This window comes from Microcebus murinus, chromosome 6, assembly GCF_040939455.1.
Source record: "Microcebus murinus isolate Inina chromosome 6, M.murinus_Inina_mat1.0, whole genome shotgun sequence".
Classification (NCBI taxonomy): domain Eukaryota; kingdom Metazoa; phylum Chordata; class Mammalia; order Primates; family Cheirogaleidae; genus Microcebus; species Microcebus murinus.
In genome coordinates this window covers 39,226,306-39,252,389 of record NC_134109.1, presented here as the reverse complement: position 1 = coordinate 39,252,389, position 26,084 = coordinate 39,226,306, and the positions used below count along the sequence as shown (strand labels likewise).

The 26,084-nt window shown below is 39.1% G+C and overlaps 1 pseudogene; it reads right to left on the bottom strand.

Moving 5' to 3' along the window:
• Nucleotides 1-8,002: 8,002 nt before the first annotated feature.
• Nucleotides 8,003-10,545, bottom strand: LOC105878370 (sal-like protein 4 pseudogene; annotated as a pseudogene).
• Between the last annotated feature and the right edge of the window lie 15,539 nt (nucleotides 10,546-26,084).

The window sequence follows — 26,084 nt, the reverse complement described above, 5'->3', positions numbered from 1 at the left end:
CTATGTCAAAAGAAAAAAAAATTATAAGATTTTTCTGAAGTCACACGCAAAACGGCAAATATTCTGTTACAACCTTTTAAATATAGCATTCTTCACAGAAAAATATGGTTAGAGCAAGAACTGGGGAGGAAAGGGGCCCTTTCAGCACATAGCTACATTCCTAGCTCAGCCTTACAGGCACGGAATAAACAATTGTCGCACGCCATTGCCTGACTGAAACTTCAGGGAAGAGGGGCGCCTGCATAATTGTTTATATGTGGTACTGCAATAAGTGACTCTTCTGGGGTCTACAGACTCCCAGATTTCTCCAAAGCATGGCCCTTTGACATAAATCTCGAATATGTCCCTTCCTGGCGTGTGCACTACCACATGTAGTAAGAGTCCTAAAGGAAGTCCTTCCCCAACAGCAAGGTAAAACCTAGAGAAACGGTGCAATTTTAAATTTACGAATTCACCACCAAGAATCTACACAGTGGAAGTTTTCACAGGACTGCCAACTCGCGTTACAAAATACGCCTGAGGCGCAGTTCCTATCTGCCATTCCCCGGAGATCCGCGGAGCCCTTGCCCGCGCGTTTGGCAGAGGGAAATCGGCTCGCCGACGACCGCCCGCCCGCCCTGCATACTCGCTCCCCCTCGCCCGAGGCCGCCCGCACGCGCGCCGCTCTCCTCAGTCCGCAACTCTCCTCCCCGCGGCCGTGCCCGCAGCTCCGGGGTCGGATCCCAACCATCGGGATAAGGCGAGAAAGGCCCCCAGAACGCGGCCGCGATGGCTCTGAGGGACAGGGCCCGCCAGCGTCCCCTCACAAGCACACACACTCTCCTTCAGAGCCGCCTGCCCAGGGAATAAACCACCACACACAGCTCCCTTTCCTACCCACCTAAATGGCCCCTCTGGACTGGAACTTCCACACCCTCCCTCCCTGGGGTCCCAAAGGCCACTCAAGGTCCCGGGCGCCGGGGACACGACGACAGATCCTGACGACAATCGGCCAGAGCCCCGGCCGGCTGCGCTCGGCCCCACCCCCACACCCCTGGCGCCAGCCCTGAGAGACCCCGCGGAGCACGCGGCGGGAGCGGCGGGTCGCGCGGAAGAACGAGATCGCGCCCTCGGCGAGAGCATCGGCGCGCGGCTATCGCTCCCCGGCGCGGGTTGGAGCGTGGACCGAGCCCCTCAAGCCGGAATGGGTGCGGCAGGCAGAGAAGTCGTTTTTTAAAAGGCTATTCACTCCTCTTGTAACGTAACAGGTTTTAAAAATATTTTGGAGAACAGCAAGAAAATTGATATTCTAACGTGACAATGATAAAAACATTCAAATCAATAATCAAAATTGAATTTTGAATTCGGCATCTTTCAAAACAGCTTGAAAAGCAAGCATGATTCCAAGACATTTTGATCAAACGAAAGTTTTATTCAATTTCAAATATAGCCCATTTTCTGTCAAAAATGCCGTCTGTAGATAATTTTTGCTCTTAAACTTTGTGTATCCACGGTGAAATAAAGAGTGGAGACAAAATAACTTAAACCAGTCAGTCCTCTAGATTACCTTAATCCTTTATATATCTCTGTTGGAAATGTTTTTAATCTTAAATTATCTAAATAATTGTCTCAAGTCACCACAACCTAACTTGTTTCACAAATTAAAATGAAAAATTTGAGAAGTTTTTCTTGCTTAAGTACTCAGATCAGATATACATAACCAGTTTTATTATAATGTGCCAAAACGTTCCTCATTAGTTGGTACCAATAGTAGTCCTCAAAGCTAACGTAAGTTTTGATGATGCAAAAATTTAATAGATTTAGTTTTCTTATGTGTATGTGAAAACTCTTTTACTTATTTTTTCCAGTTTTATTGAAGTATAATTGACAAAAGTTATATATATTTATGGAATACATGATATTTTAATGTATGTATACACTGTGAAATGATTACTACAATTAAGTTAATTTGTGTAACATATCCTTCACCTCACATAGTGAATCATTTTCGTGTGTGTTAACATTTAAGATCTACTCTCGGCAAATTTCAAGTACACAGTACAATACTATTAACTATAGTCACCATACTGTACAATATAACTCTCCAGACTTTTTCATCCTAAGAGAAACTTCATACCCTTGGACCAACTTCTCCCCTCTCCCCATCAGCCCGCGGCAACCACCATTCTACTCTCTGTTCCTATGAGTTTACTTTTTTAGATTCCATACATAAGTGTGATCATGTAGTATTTGTCTTTCTGTGCCTGATTTCTGTCATTTAGCATTATGTCCTTCAGATTCATCCATATTGTCACATATGACAGGATTTCCTTCTTTTTCAAGGCTGGGTAGTATAGCATTGCATATATATACCGCATTTTCTTTATCCATTCATCCATTGATTAACACGTGGATCAATTTCATATCTTGGCTATCCTGAATAATGGTGCAATGAATGTAGGAATGCAGATATCCTTCAATGTACTGATTTTGCATTCTTTAGATATGCATTCCAAAATGGGATTACTGGATTATATGATAGTTCTATTTTTAATTTTTTGAGCAATCTCCATACAGTTTTCCTTAATGGCTGTACCAATTTACTTTCTCACAGTGTAAAACTTTCCCTTTTCTCCACATCCTTGCCAACACTTATGTTTTTTATCATAGCCATTCTAATAGGTGTAAAGTATCTCATTGTGGTTTTGATTTGCATTTCCCTGATGACTAGTGATCTTGAGCATTTCTTAAAATATCTGTTGCACATTTAAGAAATGTCTATTCAGGTCTTTTGCCCATTATTTCAATTAGATTGTTTTCTTGCAACTCAGTTGTTTGAGGTCCTTATATATTTTAGATATTAACCCAGATTATATTTGTTTCTATTTATTAACTACACCTTTTAAGGAAAGCATAAGAGAATAAGTATGAATAGTAAAGTTATTTAGTCTTGCTGGCATCACATTACTATGACTCAAGAAAATTTGATAGGTCAAAAGAGTTAATTCTCTTGAACTTAACCCTAGATTTTCTTATGAAAATTTATCAAAATCTCGAAACAACACCTTACCAAGATCTGAAAATCAATTTATTTGCATTTAAATTTACATCTATGCATATCCTAATTACTCTCATAAAAACATGCCTGAGTTCTACCAACACCACTACTACCTATCCCATTCCAAAAATCTCTTCTGGAAAAGCAATGAAAATGCTCCATCTACTAGAGAGTTTTAAATAAATTTTATTTCTCCCTCTCTTCCCTCCCTCCCCCCTCCAAGGAAATATAGTACTCCATTTGAAAACTTATAGAACTTTGACTCTAATAAGCGTTTATCCTAACAAATCACTTTCTGGAAAAGTACTCCCATAAGACAAAAATCTCTCCTTACCTATTAATAGCACCTTTGTCTCTTGATCCATAGACGCAAATCAAAATCTAAAGAAATACCTTATTTAAAACTGTGGCTCATTCTAATTAAACAGTATTCCTTTTTCTTCTTTTTATTGCTAAATTTAACAAACAGAAAGCTTGTGTCTCCCACCTACAATTCCTCTTCACTCCTTTCCTCACTGATTTTTTCAATTCTACTATGATCCCATCACCTTTAACTACTTTCTCAGGTAATAAAATATTTGTATTCCAAATATAATGGTCTTTTCTTAGCTGTATCCTCCTCCCATCCTTTTTTTCTCTGTATTTGACTCCATTAAAACTCTCTGCAGAAGAGAAGGAAGGAAGGATCTTCCTAGACATTAAAGGTCTTATCAGTCAACATCATATTTCTCTCACCCACATATTTCTCTCACAGCCAACCTGTTCCTAGACACGCACTGTCTCCCTCCTAACTCACTTCTCAACTTATTCCAATCTTCCTTCCAATGCTATTATGCCATAACATTTATTCTTGTTAAGGATGACAATGACCTCATGTCACTAAATACAATGAACATGTTTTAGTCTTTACTTGATGTGACCTTTCCTCAGCACTCAACGGTATTTATAACTCCTTCTTGTTAAAACACAATAGTGTTTATCTTACTTTTCTCCTAGCTTTAGTAATGTTCTCTACCTCTTCTTTCAGGCTCATCTCCTTCTATTCAGCCATTAAATGTTATAAATTCCTCAGGCTCTATCTTAGAGCCTTTCTCATTCTGTACTTGGTTTCTAATACAACCACTACACAGACGATTCACAAATGTATATCCCTAGCCCAGACCTCTAGCATCAATCCAAGTCAGTAGCTGCAAACAATAAAAGTTGATTCTGACCAATTTAAGCAAAAATAGAATTTGTTAAAAGTATACTGTGTATCACAAAAATTCCCAGAATAGCTAGAGACCTGGTGTCAGAGGCTATACAGCAAGGAGCAATGCCCAAATTCACACCACAGATTTGGTGGTCAAGATAACACCACCACAACCAAGCACTAAGAGTTTCAGTTCACATCACTACCATGAGCAATACCACAACTGCCCTAGAAACAGTATCTTACTTTAACTGTCACCACTGCCAGAAAGGATTCTCCCTAGGGTACACTTCCTGATGTCACTCATTCCCAATTCAAAATCTTAGGCGGGTATGTTTGATTAAAGAAGCCTATGCCACATCCCTCTTTTCATTCTCCCAGACTATTAAAGGAAGAAATTCTCCAAACATAGAAGTGGATTTAAATGCTAGGGAGTCAAAATGAATAGCAACTTTCCATTATACCTAGCATCTGAGTTCCAGACCCATATATCTAATTGCTGACATGACAAGCTGTCTCAGTGCATTCCTGCACTATAACAAAATACCACAGAGTAGGTAATTCATAAATAATAGAAATTTATTTCTCACAGTTCTGGAGGCTACAAAGTCCAAGATCAAAGTGCCAGCAGATTGTGTCTAATAAGGGTTCACTCTCTACTTCCAAGAGGGCACCTTACTACTGCATCCTCCAGAGAGAACAAATGTTGTGTCCTCACCTGACAGAAGGGGCAGAAGGGAGGGAAGGGAAAACTTGCTACCTCAATCCCCTTTATAAGGGCACTAATACCAAGCCTTCATGGCCAAATAACCTCCTAAGGATATACCTCTTAATAATATTGCATTGGAGATTAAGTTTCAACACAAATTTTGGAGGAACACAAGCATTCAAACCATAGCACTACACAAAACACAACTGATGTTTCCCTCCCCCTACTGATTCTGGCCTTTTTCATTGTTCTCTCTTTTCATGAAGGGGACCTGTATCCATTAGCATATATAAAAAACCTAGGTGTCATCTTTGACAATGTTCCTCTCCTATCATCCTCCATATCTAATCTGTCATAAGTCCTACTGGTGTTTTCCTCTTAAATATCTTCCAGATCCATCCATTTCCCTCCATTTCAATTGCCACCATATTAGTCTGAGTTATCATCACCCTCTCACCTGAATTGTTGTACTAGCTTCCAAATTGGTTTTGCCACGTATCTATTCTTGCCCTCCTGTCCATTCTCTATCCATCCCACAACAGAGCAATTCTTAAATGCAAATTTAATATCCTCCCCCTCCCACACACACACACACCTTAAAACACATCAATGGCATCCTATTGTTCTAAGAATGAAGGACAAATTTCTATTTTATAGTTGGAAAAAAACTCAAAATTTATTTTTCAACAGACAGCATCAGCAAGTACAACTAAAAGTGTTTCTCTGTAGATATACATTCACTAGGCATTATTAGCTCAACAGTGAGAAAGCTAACAGTGTTCTCTTAAAAAATATCACTTTATGGTGTAAACAGGTACTATTATTGTGTTCACTTACAATTCAGGAAGAAAAGGCACAACTCGGAAAAAAAATTGAGAGATCCTAAAGTCAGGTGTAAAAACTAAGAGACAGAACTTTGGGTAACAGTCTTGATACATACTTCACTAAAGACCTTCCACATAAAAGGGAAAGACTTCCCCACTCAGTAGTTACAAGAGTCTTTTCTCCTTCCTTGTTAAAGGAAGAACAACATTTCATCATTTGCATCATATTATTAGTATTACAGGTACAAAAGGGGATTTTAAAGAAAGGAATCACAAGAACATCTTGAATAATCCAGCTGCTCCCACCAATATGCCAATTCCTAGGTTTAAGACAGAGCCTGGCAATATTCAGTGGTCATTAAATAGGAAAATAGATACTGACTACAAAAATAACAAATAAACAATATCAGTAAATTAAACGTTTCACACTCAAGACTTGCCTGTTCCAACTTCATAGCCTCCATGCAATACTCAGAAAAAAAATCTTCATAATTACTTGGCATAAGTCTCACCAAGGAAATTTTTAAAAAATTAATATGTGAACCTGTGATTTAAAAAAACATACCCTTCCATGAGTTTCATCCCTACTCATATTCAATAAATTAGACATTGGCAAACTAAATTAAGCCACCTGAGATTCCCTGCTTAGGTGTTGAGGAAGACAAAGGCATCTGGGAAGTGTGGGAATTACATGGCACTCTTGGGGCTCCAATTAAATTATATTTAAATAAGTAGCAACATACACACTAACTTCCTAAGGACTAAAATAAGTCCATTTGAGAGCATCCTACTTAAGTAAGGATATAGGATTGAAAAAATTTTGTAATTCTATAGCGTTAGTATTTTGCTGTTTTTTTTAACACATTAACTGCCAAATGAATTGTATTTAACTCATGCTAGTTTTGAGTCCAGGGCCTCATGAAGTATATGTAACTCACAAGTCTCTTTACCTTGGGACCTGCGTGGTGCATAGGCAACTCACGCTGCCATGCTATAGCATACATGTTATGTGATGGGTGGTCCCCTGGGCAAAACGCTGCAGTTTGTTCGTGAAAATACTACTTGTTGTTGTTCTTATTGTTACAATTAATATTGACAATTTAATTGCATATAACTCATGCACAGAAAACAATAAAAAATAAACAATTTTTCGGCCAGGCGCAGTGGTTCAAGCCTGTAATCCTAGCACTCTGGGAGTCCTAGGCGGGCGGATTGCTCAAGGTCAGGAGTTTGAAACCAGCCTGAGCAAGAACGAGACCCCGTCTCTACTATAAAGAGAAAGAAATTAATTGGCCAACTAATATACATAGAAAAAATTAACCAGGCATGGTGGCACATGCTACTCAGGAGGCTGAGGCAGGAGGATTGCCTGAGCCCAGGAGTTTGAGGTTGCTGTGAGGTAGGCTGATGCCATGGCACTCACTCTAGCCTGGGCAACAAAGTGAGACTGTCTCAAAAAAATAAATAAATAAATAAACAATTTTCATTAAATTAGATAGGATCATTTTATTTTTGAAGTTTTCATTCTATTTTCATAATAAAACACTGTGGCCCCAAAGAAAAAAAAATTTTCTAGTATGGCAGTCAATGTGCTAAAAAGTACATTCAAAAAACAAAACAAAAGATAGGTGGCAGGTGTAGGGGGATATAAAACAGGTCCCTAAATAGATGACAGACCTTTGCCATTTACCCACCTATAAGTTACATGTAAGTATATGGTACCCCTCCCCCCAACTAGGCTAAGTACTTGTCTTTTCCACTGTGGTTCAATAACCTCCAACTGTTCCACCTTGAAATAGTTAACAGTCTTTGGAAATAGTCACTCTACGTTGCACAAAGTTTCTGTGTATACTTTGTTGCAAGTAATAAAGCTACCTTCAAGAGCCCCTTCTTTCCAAAATTGAAAAAGAAAATCTAGTCTTTATTTGTCTTGGATAAATTTGTTTGTTCATTTTTATTTGTTGCAAAGCAGCATAGCAACAATCATGATGGTAAGACTGCCTGAGGTTGCTGTCACAACTGCAAATATCATTTGCACATCAGTAGGAAAAAAGAAAATAGGAGGAGGAGATGGGTTTCTCAAGAAAACAAAGCATAGATGCCAGAGATTTCACCCTGACTTCATTTCTCCTTCCATGCAAGGTCCTCTTTGGCTTAACTGATCACAATCTGTTTTCTTCCAAGTGAGGGAAACTGGAGTTTGTGAACACTGTCAGTAGCACTTGAGCACTGTTTCCTGGTTAGGAGCCATCCATCTTGGTCCCATTCACAACTATGTTGGCCCCAGGGAAACTGAAAGGGTGAGAATACCACTGCTCTGGATCACAGAGATCTCGTCATTCTTCATGGCCAGACCACTACTGAGCATGCTGATGTGCTGGTTCCACACAACAGAGTCCACATTCACCAAAGGGCCAGAATTTCCTTTGGTGAAACATTTCTGACACACTCTTTGCATCCATAACTAACAGAGCCATGGTGCTCTCAATAGCTAGCTTCCTTCCAAGATATGCCAGAAGTTACTGTTTGCCTCATGTACCATATAGTTGCCATCAAGTTGCGTTTGGTGGTAAAAAACTTGCCCATACATGTTGCACACAAAAGGCTTCTCTCCAGTGTAAGTACTTTTGTGAATTTGAAGAGTACTGGCAGATGAGAAGTTCTTCTCACGCTGTGTGGAGTGGTGTTGCTTGGGCCAGCAACAAAGGTGTCATGCCCAGGGATATGGTCAAGGGCCTGACAAATGCACCAGGAACTTCAACTTTGACATAGGTTGGCTGGGCTCAGATAAACACTAATGGGAGATTGCTCTGACCCTCCATCTCAGTGTGGCTGTTTTCAGAGTTCCCAGCTTGGCCCCCAGCATCAGGAAACTCTGACTTGTTGCTTTCTGCCTGGCTATTAGCCAGGGAGAGTACTTGAAAGGATGTGGTTTCCATGGCATCTGGACTTTTGTCTCTGAATCTCCTGATTTCCCATCAGTGAGGACAAGTCATTGGTCAAGCTGTCTCTCTCTACTAAACCATATTCTCAGCTGCTCTGCTGCACAGGCCAAAAGGGGAGAACCCACTTTCCCCAGGACATCTAGGGAAGCCATCATGGCAAACCTTAGAGTGAATGATGCTGAGTGAATGCTGGGAAGAGAGGCAAGGATTTTTGATGAGCTACTGGGGGTATCCTGGTAGCTGACTTCTACATTGATGCTTTCCACAATATCATGCTGACAGATGGCACTTCTACTGCCATTCTCACTGACATCATTGGCTCAGGACCCAAAAAGTCACAGAAATTCTCTAACAGGGGTGTGTTGGGAATCTAACCACCCATGTGTATCTGAACATGTTGCTGCAACATGATCGCATTGATAAATTTCTTTTGACTGATGAGGCACACCTTTATGGGTATATTGGTTCATTGAACCCTCAGGTGTGTCTTCAAGTTGCCTTTGGTAGAAAAAGATCAGTGACAGATCTTACACTGGAACAGTCTGGGGAGCAGTGTGGATGTGGTAATGCATTTTGAGGAAGCTATGGCAGCTTAAGTTTTGGTGGAAAATGAGACATTTGCTGGGGTCAGTGGTAGGTTTGCTCTCCACTGATGTTCTCCACCAGCTACTGCAATATCATAGTGCCTGACCCTGGCTTGAGGGTCCCACTCCCTTGGAAGCCACTAACACTTGGAGAATTATGGTTTGACCCCACCCCAGGTTGTGTGAGTCTACCTTCACTTTCTGGAGAAAGCCTAGGCAACAGGTTGTTGGGCAATGGGCCACCCATGAGGTCCTTTGGGTTAGTTCCCAAAGAGAGACTTTTGAGATAGCCCTACAAAGGAGGTCTATTTTACAAAGACAAGTTTGCTGTCTAAGGAGAAACTCAATACATCTATGGGGACAGGTACAAAGAGTGCATAGGGGGACATCATTGCCTGCTCCCATTTTGTCCTGAAACTTGACAAACATCTAGGGAATTTGCCTTTATCTGAAGATATTGATGAAAGCACACCTAGAGGTTACCCTTGGTGGTAAAGTCATGACCACAAACAAAGCACCTCAGGATCTCTCCAGTGTGGGAACAGAGTTGGATCTGCAAAGAGCTATCAGTCCCCAATACCTTGCTTTAGTACAAAAATTTATACTTGTAAAAGATGGCTTTGTCTTTGGGTTTGACATCAACCTCAGGATGTTCTGTGGCTTCCCTTTTCCTTTCTTGGATTGGTCTAACACCACAGTAGAGAAAGGACTCCTGAAGAGCACAGAGCCTGGAGCCTGGGGTAGCAAAGCACTCAGGAGGCAAGTCATGATATTCAGGAATATCCATGTCCCATCCAGCTTCAGGGCAAATGGTATCAGTCCTGGGGACAGAGAGCTGACAGTGGAAAAGATGTTGGCATGAGGTAGCTTGGCTTGTTTCAAGGCATCCAGAGACAGACTTCGACTTTGAGCTTTCTAGCTGAACAAAGCTATGGCTACAGAAACCTCTTGGGACGTGTGGCTGCTCCAAGTCTTCAGGGTATTGGCCCCGGTCACACCTGAGTGGAGGGCATGGGAAGCCCACATGTTCACCTAAATGTGGATCTGCTCAGTGAGCTGGATCTGCTGTAGCTGCTGCTGCTGCTTCTGCAGACACAGGATCTACTCAAGGACCCACTGGATGCTATTGGCACCAGGCACGAGGGCTGGCAGTACATTTGAGCTCCACTGATTCACCACCACCTAGTTGCCCCATGGTGCCTGAAGAGTCACATTAGTGTTGGCCACTTTGCCAGCTGGCTTCACTACCCCCATTGGAAAACCAAAACCAAGCATATAGCATAGCACCAAGATCATTACCAGCAATATCCCAGAACTCAAATATGAAGATGAGTCAGTTCTGGGGCCACAGAGAAGTAAAACAAAACTCTGGGCAGATAGTAATAGAATCAGATTTTCATATGCCTAATGCTCCTCTTTTCAATCTGCCTGGCACCAAGCATGCAGACAATTTCCCCCAACTCACAGTTTCTATACTGGAAAGAGTGAAATCGAGGTAGACAACCAGTTTTCCCACCACTTTGGATTCTTTGGCAGGAGAACTGTCCATACCTCAACCCATGTGAAGCATTGTGACCGACTAAAGGGAGACAGATCACTGAGGACAGCCAGAGACAAAGGGGGTAGGTAGGATTAACATCCCTAGCCCTAAAACTCTGCTCTGCAACTTAGCCAAAGGAGATGCCAGAGTGGCTGTTCCATACCACCAAGCTAGCACCATAAATTCCACAGGTCCCACGGGCACAAAGTCCTAGTCAGCTTTCTTGCACTGTCAGAATACCCACTTTAGGATTTCCACATTCTAAAGGGACAGTGCTTTAATCGTTTGCTAGAGCCAGACAAACCTGGACTTTAGGTGCTGTCTCATGCCAAAAAGGTGGTAGTGACCTATGGAAAAAAATGTAAGAAATTCAACAGGTAAATTACAAAGAATCTCTAAGCAAACATAATCAATAAAAACATAAACAACCCAGACAGATAATACTGAAATAAATAACTAATGCTTCAGTACAAAGACATAGACATATATCCACAAGAAACAATAGCAAATAGGGAACCATGACCTCCCCAGACTGACAAAGCAAGAAACCAGTGATTAACTCTAATGAGATGGTACTATGTGAATTCTTGCTCTCTGACCAAGAATTCAAAATAGGAGTTTTAAGGAAACTTAGTGATCTCCAAGATCACACAGAAAAGCAATTCAGAAATTTATCAGAGAAATTCAAGAAAGGGAATGAAATATTTTGTAAAAATCAAACAAACCTTGGAACTGAGAAATATATTTGATGAACTGAAAACTTGATTGGAGGCCCTGAACAGAAGAATGGATCAAGCAGAGAAAAGAATAAATGAGCTTGAAGACAGGCTATTTGAAACTAAACAGTCAGAGGGGGAAAAAAGACAAAAGAATGAAAAGGAATGAAGATCACCTACAAAATATAGAAAATTACCTCAAAAGACCAAGTCTCAGAATTATTGGTGTTCAAGAGGGAACTGAGCAAGAGAAAGGGGTACAAAGACTAGTCAAAGAAATAATATCAGAAAACTTTCTGAAATTTGAGAAAGATATAAATATCCCAGTACAGGAAAGCAAGATAACACCAAACAGATTTGACCCAACTAAAACTACCTCTAAGCATATAATAATCAAACTGTCAAAGGTCAAGGACAAAGAGAGAATCCTAAAGCAATAAGAGAAAAACAACTTAGAAAGAAGCTCAAATTCATCTGCCAACAATAGACTTCTTGACCAGGCATAGTGGCTCATGGCTATAATCCTAGCACTTTGGGAGGCTGAGGCAGGAGGACTGCATGAAGCCAAGAATTCGAGACCAGCCTGAGTAACATAGTGAGACCCTGTCTCTACAAAAAATAAAAATAAAGAATTAGCTGAGTGTGGTGGCTTGCGCCTGCAGTCTTAGCTACTTGGGAGGCTCAGAGGCAGGAGGCTCACTTGAACACAGGAGTTTGAGGCTGTAGTGAGCTATGACGATGCCACTGCACTCTACCCCAAGCAACAGAGTAAGACCCTGTCAAAAAAAAAAAAAAAGAATAAAAAAAAGACTTCTCCAATACAGTTGAATACTGTATCCAACAATGCTATCCTTCAAATATGAAGGATATAGTATTTCCCCAACAAACAAAAGCTGAGAGAATTCACCACAACCAGATTTATCTTAAAAGAAATACTAAAGGGAGTTCTTCAAACTAAAAGAAAAAAAACAACATGCATAAGAAAGCATTTGAAAATATAAAACCCACTAGTAAGATTAAGTACACAGAAAAACCCAGAATACTCTGAATTATTATTATGAGTGTTCAATCCACTCATAACTCTAGTATGAAGACTAAAAGACAAATACATCAAATACAATAATAGCTACAGTAACCTGTTAAGAGACAGGTATTATAAAAATATAAAAAAATTGAGACAATAATATGTCAATAGGGAGATGGAGTTAAAATGTAGAGTTTTGGGGGTTATTTTAGTTTTTTTTTTGTTTCCATTCTTTTCTTTGGGATGTAAGATAAGTTGTCATTCCCTTAAAATAATTTGTTACAGCTATAGGATGTTTTTTATAAGCCTTATGGTAACCACAATGTAAAAACTTATAATAGATTCACTAAAAATAAAAAGCAATTAATTAAAACATACTACCAGAAAAAATAATTTAACCACAAAAGAAGACAGGAAGAAAAAAGAAAGGAGGAGAGGAGTTACAAAACAATCAGAAAACAAGCAACAATATTGCAATACTAAGTCCATACTTAGCAACATTAACACAATGTAAATGGACTGAATTCTCCAATTAGAAGACACAGAGTGGCTGAATGGATAAAGAAACAAGATCCACTGCTTACAAGAAACCCACTTCACCTATAAAAACACATATAGACTGAAAGTGAAGGGATGGACAAAGATACTCCATGCAAGTAGAAACCAAAAAGGAGTAGGAGTAGCTATACTTATATGTAATAAAATAGACTACAAGTCAAAGACCACAAAAAGAGACAAAGAAGGTGACTACATATTGATAAAGGGAAAAGTCCCCAAAAGGATATAACAATTATAAATATCTATGCACCCAACACTAGAGCATCAAAGTATACAAAGAAACATTAATAGATCTAAAGGGAGAGATAGATTGCAATAGAATAATAGTAGAGGACTTCAATGCCCCACTCTCAGTAATGAACAAGTCATCTAGATGAAAATTAACAAAGAAACATTGGAGTTAAACTACACATTTGACCAAATAGGCCTGATATTTACAGAACATTTCACCCAATTGCTGCAGATACACATTCTTTTCATCAGCACATGGAACATTATCCAGAATAGACCATATCTTAGGCTACAAAATAAGTTTCAACAAATTCAAAAATGTAGGAATCATGTCAAATATATTTTATGACCACAATGAGGAAAACTAGAAATCAATAACAAGAGGAACCTCAGAAACTACACAAACACATGGAAATTAAACAACATCCTCCTTGATGACCAATGGATCAATAAAGACATTAAGAAGGAAATTTAAAAATTTCTTGAAACAAATGAAAATAGAAATTCAATATACAAAAATCAATGGATACAGTAAAAGCAGTACTAAGAGGGAAGTTCATAGTAATAAAGGTCTACTTCAAAAAAGTAGAAATAAACAACCTAATGTTGCACCTTAATGAATTAGGAAAGCAAAACCAAACCAGACCTAATGTTCATAAAAGGAAAAAAACAATAATGATCAGAGCAGAAATAAATGAAATTGAGACCAAAAAATACAGAATATCAACAAAACAAAAAGTTGGTTTTTTGAAAAGATAAACAAAATCAACAAACCTTTAGCTAGACTAAGAAAAAAAGAGAGAAGACCCAAATAAATAAAATCAAAAATGAAAAAGGACACACAAAAACTGACACCACAGAAATACAAAAAATCATACAGACCATTATGAATAACTATATGCCAATTTGGAAAACCTAGAAGAAATAGATAAATTCCTGGACACATACAACCTACCAAGATTAAACCATGAAGAAATAGCAAATGTCAACAAAGCAATAACAAATAATGAGATCAAAGCTGTAATAAAAAGTCTTCCCTCAAAGAAAAGCCCAGGACCTGATGGCTTCTATGCTGAATTTTCTACCAACATTTAAGGAAGACCTACTATCAATACTACTCAAACTTTAAAAAAAAAAAAAAAATTGGGCTGAGCGTGGTGGCTCATACCTATAATCCTAGCACTCTGGGAGGCCAAGGCGGGAGGATCGCTCAAGGTCAGGAGTTCAAAACCAGCCTGAGCAAGAGTGAGACGCCCTCTCTACTAAAAATAGGAAGAAATTAATTGGCCAACTAAAAAATATATAGAAAAAATTAGCTGGGTATGGTAGCGCATGCCTGTAGTCCCAGCTACTTGGGAGGCTCAGGCAAAAGGATTGCTTGAGCCCAGGAGTTTGAGGTTGCTGTGAACTAGGCTGACACACAGCACTCTAGCCCAGGCAACAAAGCAAGACTCTGTCTCAAAAAAAAAAAAAAAAAAAAAAAAAGATTGAAGAGGAAAGAATACTTCCAAACTCATTGTATGAGGCCAGCATTACCCTGATACCAGAACCAGACAAGGGAGGGAGGGAAGGAAGGAAGGAAGGAAGGAAGGAAGGAAGGAAGGAAGGAAGGAAGGAAGGAAGGAAGGAAGGAAGGAAGGAAGGAAGGAAAAGAAAGACAGAAAAAAAAACTACAGGCCAAAAAAGAATTTAAAAACAAAATATATATATATATATATATATATATCTCACAGCCTCAGCAATGTCCATTATAAACTTTCATAGTTCATGCATTATCCTTCATAACACTATTGTAATTCTCCATTATTTGTGTAACTATTGCATAAATATCTACCTCAACTGTACTATAGGCTCCCTGAGAACAGGCCCAACCCCACACACTCACACACAACACACCTTGGCAGCCACAATAAATAGATTACAGCAATAGTTTGACATAATGCGTATAATCCCAATTCAATTCACAAGCACTTCTAAGGGAATAAATGTCACTTCATTCTATCTACAATGTTGTCCTTATAGGACATTCATCTATCTATTTGTTGTCCTTACAGGAAAACAGTCACAGAAGAGGAAGTAAAGCAATGTGAATCTGCTAAAACCAATTTATTTACATGAATGGCAGTCAGGAGAGTGGGAAAAGCAACTGGCTTAAAATGTGACAGGATTTTCAAATATGCATGGTTCAATTTACTTTTTTTTTTTTTTTTTTTTTTGGAGATGGGGTCTCACTCTATTGCCTAGGGTGGAGTACAGTGGCATCATCATAGCTCACTGCAACCTCAAATGCCTGGGCTCAAGCAATCTTCCTGCCTCAGCCTCCCAGGTAACTAGGACTATAGGTGCATACCACCACACCCAGCTAATTTTTGTATTTTTTGTAGACACAGGGTCTCACTATGTTGTTCAGGCATGAATTTACATTTTAATATTAAAACAAAACCCTTTGTTCCTTGTTTTTCCATTTGATCCCTTTGTCTTCATCAGTGCTGCTGATTTTCCTGGACAAATTATGTTTATACCTTCATCACCTTCTTGAGTTCCCATATCAACAAAACATGGGTAATTGTTTGGCAACTCTTCCATCCTTTCCTTTTTTATATATATTTTTCTTTTTTTTTAATTTTTTTTCACTTTTTTTTATGTCAACTGTACCTGGGGATCTTCTATCCTTTCTTGACAATAATCCTAATGTTAGTGGGTTTCCTTCTGCGTATGTGCAAACCATATTAGATAAATACAAAAAACCAGACTTTTTTACTTTGGTAGATTTTATAGACACCACTTAATATTAATTTGATGCATCCATTGTTTTACTGTTAATGTACCTTTAATTATGTTCTTGTACCTTTGGTACAAGCCTGTCTCTCCTCAAATATATCTACTTCCTTCTAAATGCTATTAAATGGAATTTTAAATTTCAATTAATTCCCCATCATTCTATCCTTTATGTCACAGGATTCTTTAATTTTATTCCTCCCTTTTGCTTACCATTGTATCCCTGGCACCTAGTACAGTGCCTTACACATGATAGAAACTCAACAGACACTGTTTACTTGATGAATAAATGAAAGAATGAGAAGTAAGTGCTCAAAAAATGGCTACATCATTTCACCTCTGGATTACTATAACAGACTTAGGATAGACTCTGCCCCTTTGATCTATAAATATTCTTCCTATTCCTTCCTATAACAATACTGATTTTTCTTACATCTAATCAATCATTTTACTTAATTCTGATGAAATTAATTATTATATGTTCCTCTGCTACAAATTGGTATGCCTATGTACTCTTTAAAGACCTTCTATAATTTGACATCATCTCTATTTCCTGACAGAATCTCTCTAATCAGGCTACTTCTCTCACTGATTCATGAAGACATTATAGTTATTTAAGCCTCCATAGGTTTGTGTCCAAGTTGTTTCTCTCAGCTGGGAAGTTTCTCCTTGACCCAATCAAGATCTATCCATTCTTCAGTGTTCAAGTCCCAACTTCCCTAGAAAGCCTAGCCTATTATAAATATCTTCTGGAAGTCTATGGCCTTTTCTATACCTATAATACCTAATTACATAGTATGTTAAGTATTGGGGTTACAAATATGAAGAAAGTACTTGCTCTCAAAAATTTCACAATTTAACAGTGGAGACAGCTGCTGATAGTGATGAATACCATAATAGAGATGAATACCATAATAGAGATATACATATGTGATTGAGATATTTGGAGGATATTAAATCAATGACCTTTAGTTCAAAGTCAGCCAGCAGTTCAGGGTCCCAGCAGGAAACAAAATTCACATCCAGTTGATTCAAATGATAAGACATTAATAAAAAGATTACTAATACAGGTATGGACATAGACAAAGTAGATGCTGTTTCACTCCTGAAGGTAAATGTCTAGAAGCCCAGATTCTAGCAATGAGGGCCTACACAACACTCCAAAAGACTTGCATAACACTTCAAAAGGCTAGTCATATATGAGTCCATACCATAAAACCATCTATTCACAGCAAAGACCAGAAAGGATCTAAAGAATATCAAATACATCCAAGGCCCCATCTATCCCACCATGAAGGCACATTTGTCCCAACCTCCTTGTACAAAGATACCATTACAGATAGAGAAAGGTAGAGAAAATCTAAAAGATTTATCATTTATCTAAAAGAGATTGAGTTATCTAAAGGAAACTTTTAAACTGGCTGGCCATAACAAATATATCCTGATTGAGAAGTTTAAAGTTTTCTCTCACCTACCCCTATGCTCCTGGTATCCATCAGGATAAACGCTCTAAAGGAAGATTAGATCAGTTATGGAAAAATAAAGGCTCATGTCATTAAAAATAATCATTCTCAGATAACAGAACTCCTCTTAATAGGAGCCAATACCAAGCCCTATCTAGCTCCCACAGGGCTCTGACCTCCAGGATAAACATGTGATTTGACCTGGTCAATCACAGCACACCATCCCTGGGCCAGTCTTTCCTTAAATGATGTGTGTAGAATGGTAGAAGAAAAATGTCTCTCTGAGCTGGTGGAGTCCAAAAACCTTGTAAGCCAGGAGCTGCTAAAAATTATCTTTCTCACCGGATGGAAAAAGCCTGCCCTAAGACAAAGGCAATACAAGTAAAAACAGAAGTAAAGTATAAAAAAATCAGCCTACTCTGGACTTCCAGTTCTGTAAGTCAATAAATTTCCTTTGTGTTTAAGGTAGTCTAGATTAAGTTTCTATCAACTGCACCTACAGAGTCCTAGTAAATGCAGAAAAGTAGAGATAAAGAAATTTTGTGTCATGACACTTAAAAATTTATTTGCACCAAACTTCCAAGCATCAAATTAATTAAATTTTCTTTGTTTAGTCTCCACCAACTGATTATACTCATGCCATGTTTTAGTATTTTTCATATTTTATCTATGGTTTCTTATACAAATTTTGTTTACCCTGGAGTTTCTAATTATATTTCTATACACAGAAGAATCCTATGTATTCTTCACTGTATCATCAAAACCTTTTGGCTCCTTACTAATTGTTGAATGAGCCAACAAAATTTATAGGGAATTTCATATAAACCATCTATTGATTTCTTTAGACTAATTTATTGCAACAACGTGATCCACAGTATAAGAAGGCCTACTTCAAAAGAAGCTATTGCTTGGATAGTTTCAGGAGACCTAGGCAGAGAACCAAAAGATTATGAGGCCAAAGATGAGATGGAAAATGAGACTTCACTAAAACAATATAGAGGACCTAATTGATAGATAAAGCGAATGGTTACCCACAAGAGAGGAACTTAAGAATTTACAATGTCAGTCACTGTGCAAGGAATAGTCATTCATAATCTCATTTAATCCCTACAATTATCCCATAGGATAAGTATTATACTATTTATCAGATAAGAAAAGTGGGACCCAAAATCATGTGGTTAGTCCAGAGATTTAAACCTAAAATAGCTGGGTGCAGTGGCTGGTGTCTATAATCCCAGCTACTTGGGAGGCTGAGGTGCGCAGATGGCTTAAGGAGTTTAGAAGCAGTCTGGGCAACATAGGAAAACCCTAGCTCTTAAAAAACAAAACAACAACAAAAACTCTAAAATATCTAAAGTCCTTGCTGTTTCTACTACTTTATCTACCTTCATAACGTTTAGTTTCAGAAGCACCATTAAAATATCATTATATGATATTAGCTCTCCTCTCTGAGAACCAGTTCCCATCCTCTCACCTACTTTCAAGAATGAGCATTTTCTCTTTGTCTACCTCACAATTTTAACAAGGTTTAGTCTACTGAGTAGGTACTTGGCAATGGACAATAGCAAGCAGAAGGAAGGAGTCATGGAGTCAGAGCAAACAGAAGAGAGAAGAGAAAACATAAATATAAATTACTATGATACAGAGAAATACAATCAATGGGAAATAAGATAACTTTCAGAGACCACCCAAAGGAATGATAAGGATAAAAAAATAAACAAGCAGAAAGGAGATGAGAGGGATAGAAAGAAAATTTGACTAAAGAGGGTAAAAATTAAATATTAAAATTCAAAAAAATCAGTTCGGTCCTAAATGTTAATAGCTGTAATGACAAATTCTCTTACATTAATTTCACCCAAAACTAGGCATAACAGAGAAAGTAATAACAGATGAAATACTGAAACAGAAAAGAGGGATTAAAATTGTATAGTTTAAAAGATCTAAGGAAAAAAAAATCTCCTGTTAAAGGAAACATGCACACATTTCTCTGTCCCTTAATTTTTTCTAAACCTACTCCCACTGTCTGCCTATATAATTCCCTGCCAGAGCTTTGCAGCTGGTCCCCACTGGGGCTTAAGCAGCCTCCTCTCTGTGTTTCCATTTAAAAATCTTTATTTCAATAGGTGGGCCTAGAGCATCTGCACTTCCAAAATTACCACACAACTGATCCAAAATGATTGAAACAAAATTGGTTTCAAAAATTGCCCTTAGGCTGAAAAGAAGATGAAGGCTAACATTTCAGACCTAAAGAAACATTTATCACAATTCTGTGGTCTGTAATAGACTGCTGTAGTTGTAATAGAAATGTTGACAGCTTGTTAATTATAGAAATGCTTGTGAGCATCACTGTTATTCTTTTGAAAGACCTGACAAAAGAGTTCAGAGTTTTTTTACTTAAACCAAGCCTTGCAACACCTCAAGTCTAATCTCTTCTCCCCCAGAGGCCACATTCAGTTGCATTTTTCCTGCTAGTATACACTGTGCTGACTCAGGGATGTGTCTTCAATAACCCCAGATTCTAAAATTTTCCAGTCCCCAAAGAAGACAAGGGAAGTCCCAGAGCCACGATTTTTAGTCAGAGGCTTTTTAGGGCTTACAAAGGTTACACCACCTGATAAGACCCAGAACAGTTTAAATCTCTCTGAGATCCTTGAACTAGAGCATATACCAAACTCTGAAAGTCACCCAGCATGAAATAGTATAGGACCTTACACATAGCAGATATTAATAAATATTTGTCTGTGATTCGGATCTTCTGCCCTTAAATTCAACTGGAATTAAACCATCTTCCTTGGGTAGGGAAAGCAAGATATGTAATGAATAGAAGTTTGAATCTGTGCTTCAAACTCATCTACACCACCAACTAGCTGTGCAGTGTGGATAATCATTTAACCTCTTTGATCTTCTTATTTTATTCATTTGTAAAATGGAGAGAAATTGAGCAATAACTTTCAACCATTGTTGTCTATCCCACCAATTACTCAAAGAACATAGATTCTAACATGATAAAACAAAAAACCTACTCTTCCCACAGATATTTTTAGGCATATAAGAATTCAGTTGCCATAAGTATTAATTACAGTAAAGTTTAAGAAAAAAAGTTATAGTAGATTCTCAGGAACAGATTTTACTACTATGACCTAGACCCAAGATGAAATTAAAAATGCACTGAGTCCTTTGAAAGTGGGTCAACTCTAGAATAAACAGAATTTTAGCAGGTTATATATTTTTGTGCTTTGTTGATTATTTTGAGATCCTTTGAAGCAGCGTTTCTTAACAGCAGTATTATTGACTTTGGGGGCAGGGGGAGCTATTGTGTTTGCTGTAAGATGTTTAGCAGTATCTTTGGCCTACACCCACTAGATGCCAGCTGTGACAACCAAAAATGTCTCCAGATATAGTCAAATGTTCCCTGGGAGTGGGGGCAGGGATCAAAATTGCTCTCTGTTAAGAATTTCTGCTTTGTAAGATGTTACGTAAGTGGTTTTTTAATAATACAATATTTTAAAAGTACTTTCTGCTAACCAACTGGATCAACCCAGAGAATTGAAGGTATTTATTGAAGGCTAATGCCTCTGACTTTATAGTACTTGGAAAGGGAATTATGGTTTGTTACACATATAATACATATAATTAATACAATATATGACACATACAATTAAATATGAATAATGTTTGGCTCATCCCAAAAGACATTAAACAAACTTACACTTTCATTTCATCGAATTTTAAAGTTTTTATGAGTATTTTAGAAGGATACTTTGATCTTGGATTTGAAAATGGTGAAAAATGACCTGCTGGTAGAAAAGAACAGTATTATTCCAATAGAGAACTATGAATTAATAATTTTTCAGTCACTTATATGTTTCATTATTGATAATAAAGTGTTTATAAGTAACAGGCTGGGTACATTTTTAAGATTAATCCTTCAGACAAGAACCCAGTGATACAAAGATCCAAGCAAGCAATGTTGTAGTATGGCTAGCCCTATGCACATTTAGGCTTGCTCTAAACAAGCAGGAAAAAGTAAATTTAAGACTGTACTTTATATTACAAGGAGTATTACTTGTAATATACTCTTTGGCTTAAAAACAAATTTTCATACAAATGTATTGGATCAACAACAAAATAGCTATCAAAACACAGTTAAGGCCGGGCGCGGTGGCTCACGCCTGTAATCCTAGCTCTCTGGGAGGCCGAGGCGGGCGGATTGCTCGAGGTCAGGAGTTCGAAACCAGCCTGAGCAAGAGCGAGACCCTGTCTCTACTATAAATAGAAAGAAACTAATTGGCCAACTAATATATATAGAAAAAATTAGCCGGGCATGGTGGCTCATGCCTGTAGTCCCAGCTACTTGGGAGGCTGAGGCAGAAGGATTGCTTGAGCCCAGGAGTTTGAGGTTGCTGTGAGCTAGGCTGACGCCACGGCACTCACTCTAGCCTAGGCAACAAAGCGAGACTCTGTCTCAAAAAAAAAAACAAAAAAAAAAAAACAAACAAACAAAAAAAAAACACAGTTAAATAGGCAGCCTAACTTTTTTCTAAATTACTGCTAATTAATCATTACTCTCAAATAACATAGTTTCCCACATTTAAACTTATAAAAAATTTTCTCCACTTAACAGCACAAACAATTGTGCATCATTTTAAAGTGTCACTAAATATGGCAGGTGAATTATAATAAAATATTCCAATCTCTTAAAATTAGATCAAATTTTAATTGTAATACTGCTTTGCCAGTTAAATGTACAATGCCAGGAAATCTACAAAACATTTCTCCAATGGTGTTTGTTCTCAGGAGTACACAATAAAGAGGCTTCTCTGTTCTTTGTTACAAGGTGCATAATGGCAAGGGAGGAATGCACGCAATAGAGCAATCTACCTTGGGAGTTTATTAGGATAGTTAGCATTTTTAAAATAGGATATTGAATTTATTCCATAATCTGAAAATCTGGACCATTAAATACATAAACAAATGTACATCTATATTTGTACATATGGTATCATCTGAAAGTCAGAATACTAAATAAATAAGCAAATGTTTGAGAGTGTAAATATTTAATACTGTAATTTCAAAAGACTAAAATGCTTTTTAAAACCTTCTAGGTTATTTTTACATTATTTAAATCTTAGAGTTACATAAATAAAAGCCAACTATCACTGGCAACACTCAGCGTTGAGACACTAGAAAGGGAAACCAAGATTTCTTTCCCAAAAGTCCAAATCAACACACATAATAGACTGAGAGCCCCATTGTGTTCCAGTCTGTGACTCTCAGCTGCAGCACAAATGTCTTTATCAAGGAATTCAGATAGACTCAATTACCACATTCTTAAAATCCCTGCCTATGTGAAATTGTGTTGGAAAGAAAACAAACACACATCATTTTAAAAAAAGATAGTTGACTTAGAAAAAGTCAAAGATAAGACAAGATTGGAATACAGAGATAAAGTATTGACTTCTAAACACTGCACTCCTCTGACAAACGTGAGCTACCGTTCAGCAGGGAATAACCAAGGTTCCATGTGTCCCTGTACTCTGGAGAGGAAGGGGAGAATGAGGGGTGAGAGCCCCAAATGTGCAGAAGTGTCACACTGAACTCTGGAGATTTCTGGCAGGAACCTCACAACTCCCTGGGGGATCTTTGCGTAAATCCAGAACTGAACAGTTAGACACAGAATCTGCCTGAAGGCATCATCTTCTATATTCTTTTTTCTCCATATTTTTACCGTAAAATAAATTTTTTACTGGAGAAAATCTAATAGTTGTCTATGGATTCCCGTCAAGAACCGAGCGTTTCCCCAAGACCTCATGTCCCTGTCTACTAGCTGTGAACCACTTTAGAATGTTGCAAAGCCGCCCAGACAGGCTCGAGGCCAAGGGCTGCCTCCTCGCTCTCTCAATTTCCTGGTCAAATGGAAAAGAAAAATGAAATGTGAGGTGGGGGTAGGGGTGGGAGGATTTGCCACAAAGCCCCAAAATTGGTAAAAGAAGAATAAATCTATCTTTCCGTAAAATTAAGAAAAGCCAAGCCGAAGGTGAATCTTTCGCCTGGCTAACCTCAGAGAAGCGTGCTTTAAGGGTGGGGTGGGGGTCACCGCCTTCTCCACATTAGGGTTATTTCTAAGGAACCCCGTGAAGCTTCTCCCTTTCCCAGGGATGGGAGCTCGGCTCACATATTTCTTCCTGTTTGTTACTTCCCCTCGTGAAGCTGGTGAACAAATAAGTGATTCCAAGGTATCTGGTGCAGTTTATTTCCTTTGAGTTAATAAAATTAAATAATAGTCCCGTGCGATGGCGAAAACAGGATCTCCTGAGAGTAGATCCCGACCTACAGGCCCTTCTTGGCCCCTCCCGCAGGGTGACCAGACACCACTCGAACTCTGCCGCGTGTAGCCCGCGCCCTTTTCTCTTGGCTTTGGTGCGGCCAACCCAGACTCCAGACTCGGTTCCAGCTGTCCGCGAGGGTCCGACGCAGAGACCAAAGCGCCCTTTTATTTGCACAGCTACTGTCCACGAAATGGGCCATACGATAAATATTCCCATTTCCTAGATGAGGCACCTAGACTCAGAAAATTAACGTCTTGCACACAAAGACTAAGGGTAGGACGCCAACTTTCTCCGAACGAGCCGCTTTCTAACTGTGCAGCAAAAGGGCGAGGGGGAGGCGGGGTTTCCTGCGGTACCGACTTCTCTCACCTACAGGGGCTAGGCACCGGGACTGAGGTCCGCTTTCGGCTAGCTGGCTGTGAGGTCCCTGCGGATCCACAGCCGCTTGCTTTTGCTAGTGTAGGAAGAGCGTGAAGCCGTGATTTTGCGAGCAAAGAGACGACAGGGAACCATCAACCATCCGGAGAGGGAAAATAAAGAAATCTCTGCAAACTGTAGCAAAGGGATGCTTTCCTTCCCTTGAACAGAGGTTGGGGAACGGAGCCTTCCCAGGGGCTGGCTTCATCCCTGCCTGGCCCCCAGGCCCGAGTTTTCTGCACCACAGATTCTCCGTCTGAGTGTTCTGGGACCTCGTATGCGATGTTTCTCACTAAAAGTTGTCCTTCCGGGTGATTTCAAAGTCCCTCCAAGCCAGAGAAGGTTTATGCTTTGTCATTATTCTCATCACCCCCTTTATTTTGCCTCATGCCCTGTCTCATTTCAAAAAAATGAGCTCTTAGGGAAAAAAAGCCTCTCCGTCAAGGCGGCTGGCAATCTCACAGAAATGATGTAAATGGTTGCAGGGCTTTTTTCGTCCCCTCCGCTATTTTTTTTCGAGTGAACTGTGAAGATCTGTGAAAATAATATCAGGGTTTTCCGTCAGAACGAGCTTTGCCCTGCACTCAGGCGTAGCATGATCTGACCCGACACCTCCAACCATCTGTGCTACCTATCTGCCTTCTGATTTACCAGATCTGTACAAGCCGCATACAAATTGTACTTGATACTAAAGAAAAGACAGTCGGGCCCAGTCCAGTTCAAAGGTGCACATCTCCATCTGATTCCTTTCTCTGGATGAACCTCCTAAAGACAGTTCTCCTGGTGTTTTTGTTGGACAATCCCTCTTCCCATTATTTTCTTCACACTAAACAAACCCACTAAAGGCCCAGATGGGATCATGGCTTCTTTGACCCAGGCCTCAGAAAATGGTATGATGTGAACTGTCAATTGGTAATCAATACAAGTTGCCAATTCAGTCTACTGACCCAAAGTCAGAGCCACCAAGAAAAGTCCTTCTTCTATGCGGAGGGGTCAGTTGCCAATCGGGAGGGAACTGAAAGGGCATAGGAAGCCCTTTCTAGGACAGAGGGGCCCCTACCCTAAATTGTTGTGGATAGCTCTTCTCAACTTTAGTTATACTGAATTGCTTTGGGGATAAAAAGTCAAGGTTGGAGTTTCTATTCCCAGCTCAAGAGTCATATGTTCTAACACAAGATAGGGGCAAAATTAGTATGCAAGAAGAGGAGCAAATTGGCATTTTAAAAAAGATCTTGGAAATAAGCTTTTAAGTTGCTGTCCTGACCTACCAATGACTTCTCACTCTAGATGTGGCTATACTACACGTCTGTTCAAGTCCATTAAACTGTAAGGGAGCTATATAAAAAGCATAATCTTTATTTGGGTGAGAGGCCCCTAGAGCTCCCCCCCCTTTTCTTGACATGTTTGACCTTGTGATCAGCATCTCTGTTATTAGGTGTAAGCATGCTCTTGCTCTCACTTAAAATTATTTTAGTAGGCTTTTGAAGGGAGTGGGAATAGAATCCAAACTGACCTCCTCTACCGATCCTCAGTCCTGTTCCCTCAGCTCCAGATTTGCTACCCACTCAGCTGCTGTGGCAGCAGGAAAAGGGGAAGAAGGAGGCATGCAGAGACGAGTACTTGGAAGAAATGAGAAGATACGTTTCCCCTCCCTTTCTCCTTCTGAGCTCCCCGCAAGGTTTGCTGTTTCGTTACAACTAAACTTGCGAATTATCGAATTATCGGAGGATTTCCACT